Source organism: Lissotriton vulgaris, chromosome 10 (assembly GCF_964263255.1).
Source record: "Lissotriton vulgaris chromosome 10, aLisVul1.2, whole genome shotgun sequence".
In the NCBI taxonomy this organism is placed as follows: Eukaryota; Metazoa; Chordata; class Amphibia; order Caudata; family Salamandridae; genus Lissotriton; species Lissotriton vulgaris.
This window is the reverse complement of record NC_141698.1, coordinates 173,423,490-173,429,477: the sequence shown is the minus strand read 5'-3', so window position 1 is coordinate 173,429,477 and position 5,988 is coordinate 173,423,490.

Sequence of the window (5,988 nt, the reverse complement as noted above, 5' to 3'; positions counted from 1 at the left end):
TGTTTTATGTTGGAAAGCAAGCAAGTGGTGGTCTGACCATGTGACTGGAGTTAACTAGTTCAGAATTAACAAAAACTACATATTAGATATGTCCAGCGATGTGTGTGGTTTTGTGGACAATCTGATGCAGGTTCAGTGCATCTAGGCCAGTGATTATTGTTTTTGGGTGGGTCATATTAGGTTTGTCAAACCAAATGTTGAGGTCACCCAGAACGCATAGGTTGGAGTGTATTGTTATCCGGTTTGAAACTGTGTCTAGCAGTGGGTATGGGAATGTCGCCTTGCTAGGTGGAGATCTGTAAAGGAGCAGGAAGGTACGTGAGGAAGACGGTGTAGGATTGCATCTAGTAAGAAGAGTCTCACAATTTTTTATGGTGACATCGTCAACTTTAGTGATATCTAATGTTTTCCTGAACACAACTGCTAGACGACCTTCTTTTTTGCCTAATCGACTTTGTGTGATCATTTGATAGCCTAGAGGAACGGCTTCATGCAGGACTGGAGCCATATCATCTCCCAACCATGATTCAGTTATGAATTGTATGTCTGATTTTGCATCGGTGAGAAGGTCGTAGATGTGATGTTTGTTTGTAGAGAGGGATTGAGCATTTATTAGTAGACAGTTTAGAGAATGGGCTTTGGTGATAGTGAAACTTTGTTTTGTAGAAGAGTGATCAGTATTGTGTGGGTTTGTAGCACATGTGTTTTTAGTGCTGGTATTACCTGTATTAGGATAGCAATTGTGTAGCTGTTCTGTTCCATGTTCCTCATCCAGCATGCTAAGAAGGCATTTTGATGGGTCTGCGTGTGTATGTGGTGGAGAGGGTGTTTGAGAGTGAGCTAGTGTGCTGTGTTGTTTTTGTGGTGTAACATTCTTGTGAAGTAGATATGGGTAAGTGAAATTGTGAGGTGTGGCACGCTGCTTATATTGTTTGCGTGTGTTTAGGGCGGAAGGTGTATGAGTCAGGGGTGGTGGTGCAGCATGTGGGTCATGTAGTAAGGTTCTAAATTGTCCAATTGATAAGAGGCATTTGGAAGAGAGTTGCTGTGTTGTTGTATCTGTGTTAGGTGTGGTGGAAGAGAGAAAGCTAGGCATTGGAGTTTGTTCCTTTGTGTGGTTTGAAAGGTAGGTGTATGTTTGTATTTTGTGATGGTAAGTATTATGAGGTGTTGCGCTTTGAAGATCTTGTTGTGCTGGTGTGTGTGATATGTTTTGTTTTTGAGGAGTAGAGAAAAGGGGTGCTGGTGCATTTGTTTCATGCGATGGAATTGTTTGTATAGTATTGTTTGTGAGAGGAGGTTGTACGGTAGAGGGGGTGGTGATGTGTTTATGAGTAGAATATATGTTGTGTGCAAGAGGGAATGAAGTAGAGGTAAGAGTGTTTGTCTTAGACTGGTTTGTTGCAAGAGTTAAAAAGTGTGGTGCTGTGCAGTGTATGTGTTGGGCGTTAGTGGTATTATGGTAGAAGGAAGAGGAGGGTTTTGGTTGGACAAATGATGGAAGGCTGATTATATATTTGTTAGTGATAAACTGTGGTCTGTTAGGAGTAATTAGAGCATGGAGTGTGTGTCTGGATGGGATGTAGTTATGTATGCAGTTGAATGGCGTTGTGTTAGTGATGAGTGGATTGGTTAGTGATATAGGATAGAGTTGTGTACTGTTTGTAGGTGATGGTGGAAATGTGTGGTAGCTGGGATAGAAGGGTGTATAGGTGTGGATTATGTGGTTTTGCAGTGGGTGCTGAGACATTGAATTCTGCATGGGGTTGTGTTTGGTGTACATTTGGTGTGAATGTGTTACTATATTTGTGGATGTGGCTGGTGTAGGGTGGGTATTACTGAACGGGAAAATGGATTGCATTTCTGGACCCAGTCCCGACCAGTCTCGAACAGGCTCAAACAGGCAACTGCCCTTGTCCTCTCCACCCTTATCCTCGTCTCCCGGGCTGAGACGCCCTAAGCACTGTACAGAGTCAAGGAGCCACTTCCAGATTCAGACCAACCCTAAAACAAATCTCTGCAAAACCCTCATCTACAGGCCGCCTGGCTCCAGCTCCTTTAACCGACTCCATCACTGACCTCATCGCACCCCACTCCCTCGCCTCCAAAGACTACAAACTACTCGGAGATCTAAACTTCCACCTGGACAACCACGATGACCTCAACACCACCGCCCTCCTAGAGAACCTCACCAATATAGGACTGAAGCAGCTTGTCACCGCCCGCACACACACAGCTGGACACACTCTCGACCTAATCTTCACAAAATGAAACAGCGTCTCCTACAGCCACACCACAGAGCTTCGCTGGCCAGACCACCGCTGCATCCAGTTCTCCTTCAGAAAACCTACCATATACAAATACGCACATCTCGCCCCCGTAATGGCTGGAGCAAAGTCACTGAAGACCAGCTCACCTGCACCCACAACAGCACCCCAACACCAATGCCAGTTGCTAACACTGTGTCACACATTCTAAACCACTGGATCACGAAATGCTCCTAAACCCTCACGCCCTCAAGAAAGCCACAGGGCGATACATCAAGAAAGCAAGCTGGTTCACCCTTTCATTCCAAGAATCCAAGCGCTCCTGCGGACGACTCGAAAAGACATGGAGGATTAACAAAACCCCAGAAACACGCACGCCTACAGAGCAGCCAGAGCAGCCACCACCGCACATCCCCACCTCATCAAAACCACAAAAAAAACTTCCTCCAAGACAGAATCCTCACCAATACCCACAACTCCAAAGATCTCTTCTCCATCATCAAGGAATTTGCCAAACCCGGCAGCGAGACAACAGACGTCCCACCCCCTCAAGAACCCTGCAACCGACTCATGGCGTTCTTTCACTTCAAGATTAAGATGGTCTACAACAACTTCGACATCGAAAACCGCTGCACTGCCCCATCTCCCATCCCCAACTACGCCACCCAACAGACCCTGTTGACGCGGGCCCCTCTCACGACAGGAGACACCTTAAAGACCGTGAAGAGCGTCTATTCTGGAGCACCCTCAGACCCCTGCCCACCCCCACATCTTCCACAAAGCCACCACAACCATCACACCTGATCAACCGCTCCCTTGAAACCGCCATATTCCCTGATGATTGGAAACAACCCGAAGTCAACCCACTCCTGAAGAAACCCTCTGCAGACCCGACGGACCTCAAGAACTTCAGGCCCATCTCCCTGCGCCCATTCACAGCCAAAGTCATTGAAAAGGCTGTCAACACCCAGCTAGCAAACTTCATCGAAGCCAACAACATCCTGGACTTCTGCCAATCTGGATTCTGCAGCAACCACAGCACCAAAACCACCCAACTCGCCACCACCGACGACATTGTCTCCCTCCTCGTCCAGAGCCAAACTGCAGCCCTCATCCTCCTGTACCTCTCAATTGCCTTCCACACCGTCTCCCATCGCACACTAGCCACTAGACTACATGACACTGGCAGCTGTGGAAATGCACTTGACTGGATATGTTCATTTCTCACTGACAGAACTCAGCAAATCAGACTCCCACCTTTCTTCTTGTAACCAACCGAGCCCAGATGCAGAGTGCCCCAGAGATCCTCCCTCAGACCCTCCCTCTTCAACATCTACATGGCCCCCCTCACAACCATTGTCAGAGTCCACGGACACTTCTTAGTTTGCAATCTGGTGTTGTCCTAGCTGTGAGTCTTCCGAGAACCATCAGAGATGGTGAGCTTGTCTACAAGATAAGACGGGATGCTGGTTCGGATGTCTTTGTAAATGATGCTGCTGCTTTTGAAAATGGTGTTGGCCAGCAAGGGGAGCCCATGTAGGTCCATTTCGATAGAGGTGATGTGATCATATTCCCTCAGGTCCTTGATGAGATGTGCTGCTGCGTGTAGGATGTCCATAAGGGTTGCAATTGTGGAGTCTAGCAGGCCATGGAGAAGGGCATTACCACCATCTGGATGTGATAGTATGAGGGCATGAACAGCAGTTCTGAAATTGCTTTCTGGGAGAAATGGTTTTAAATTCTTTTGAAAAGAGAGCTGATTCCAAGTCGACTTTATTTATTTTTTTGGGCAATGTGTTCCTTGATGGTGAGGTCAGTGTCCAGGGTGAATGACTTGGCATTCAGTAAAAGTTGGGTTTGAAATTGTCATGGTTCATGCCATTGAGCCAGGTTTGTACTGTTTATTGTTTGTTCTTCTTGGCACATAACAGGAATTCTGTATTGGTTTGGTTGAGCTTTAGATAGGCCCCGGACATCCTACTCTGGATGATCTGCAGATAGTGTTTTAAGCACTGGGTGTCTGCAGCAGTGAATGCTTTCAAATAGAGCTGTCTATCATAGGCATATTGGTGAATCTTAATGCAGTTATCTGTGAATATTGCACCATGTTGCTCCACGTAGACGCTGATGATGACATGAGATAATATGGATCCCTGGGGAACTACATGGGTGATAGGGATTGTATGGGACCTGGAGGTGCCCATATGAACAAAGGGTTTTGTCTGGAAAGGTAGGAGGAAAGCCATTGAAGGGCATTGCCAGTGAATCCCATTCAAGACTCCAGATTGCGTATTAGGGTGGGATGGTGAATTGTATTGGAGGCAGCTGAGACGTACAGCAAAATCAGGAGGCAGAGGTTATCTTCATCTGTGGTCAAGAGGGCATTATCTGTGATGTGTAAGATAGCAGTCTCCATTCTGCAACATGATACATGGTCTGAAGCAAGACTGGTAGTTGTGCAGGAGATGGCTAGCAGTGATGTGATCTTGGAGTTGAACTTCTTGGCCCATAACAGAAATTCTGTATTGGTTTGGTTGAGCTTCAGATATGCCCTGGACATCCTCACTTGGATGATCTGCAAATAGTGTTTTACACATTGGATGTCTGCAGCAGTGAATGTTTTCAAATAGATCTGTCTATCATTGGCATATTGGTGAATCTTGATGCTGTTATCTGTGAATATTGCACCACGTTACTCCACGTGGACCCTGATGCTGACATGAGATAGTATGGATTCCTAGGGGACTCCATGGGTGATAGGAATTGTATGGGACCTGGAGGTGCCCTTATGAACAATTGAGTTTTGACTGGAAAGGTAGGAGGAAAACCAGTAAAGGACATTACCAGTGAACCCCATTCGAGGCTCCAGAGTGCATATGAGGGTGGGATTGTCAACTGTATTGGAGGCAGCTGAGAGGTCCAGCAAAACCAGGAGGCAGGGGTTATCTTCATCTGTGGTCAAGAGGGCATTGTCTGTGATGTGTAAGATAGCAGTCTCCATGCTGCAACATGGAGAAGTGTGGCTCAAATGGTTAGAGTGGCAGACCCTGATGCAGAGGTCTGGTCCGGGACCAGGGTTCAATACCCGCCTCGGCGGGTCTTGGGCTCAATTTCCTCGGACCTGATAATTCTCGCCTCAGTGTCTATTCTAATCATGGGTCCCACTCTGCACCTCTGAGCAATAGCTTGCTTAATCTCCACAACAGCCCCAACAGCGCTGGGATGCCTGGCTTCACCTTGGGGGAGCCCAGGAGTGGACATTCCACAGGGAAAAACCAGGAAGGGTTCCTAAGCGGTATACGGACAGCGCGGGGACACTTCCGTTGGAGGTAGCTGTGCGCTTTACAAATGGCAATTACATTACATTACATCTGAAGCAAGAATGGCAGTTGTGGAGAAGATGTCTAGCAGTGATGTGATCTTGGAGGTGAACTTAGGCTGCTTTTCAATGCGCTTGCTGATAAATGGTAGGTGATTTATTGGCCTGTAGTTGGCGAAGTCATCAGAGTCTACAGTGGGTTTCTTTAGGCATGGGAGTATCTGGCCTGTCTTGAGAGATGCCTTTAGTGAAGGAGGCATTGACAGTGGTAAGTAGGGAGTCATAGGCTGTCCCAAGGGAGAGTTTAGATGACGGTAAATAGTAGGATATCATTTTCATGCGAGATATTAAAGAAATATGGCTTTGAAGGTGCACAGGTTAAGAGGGAAAGCCACCAATAAA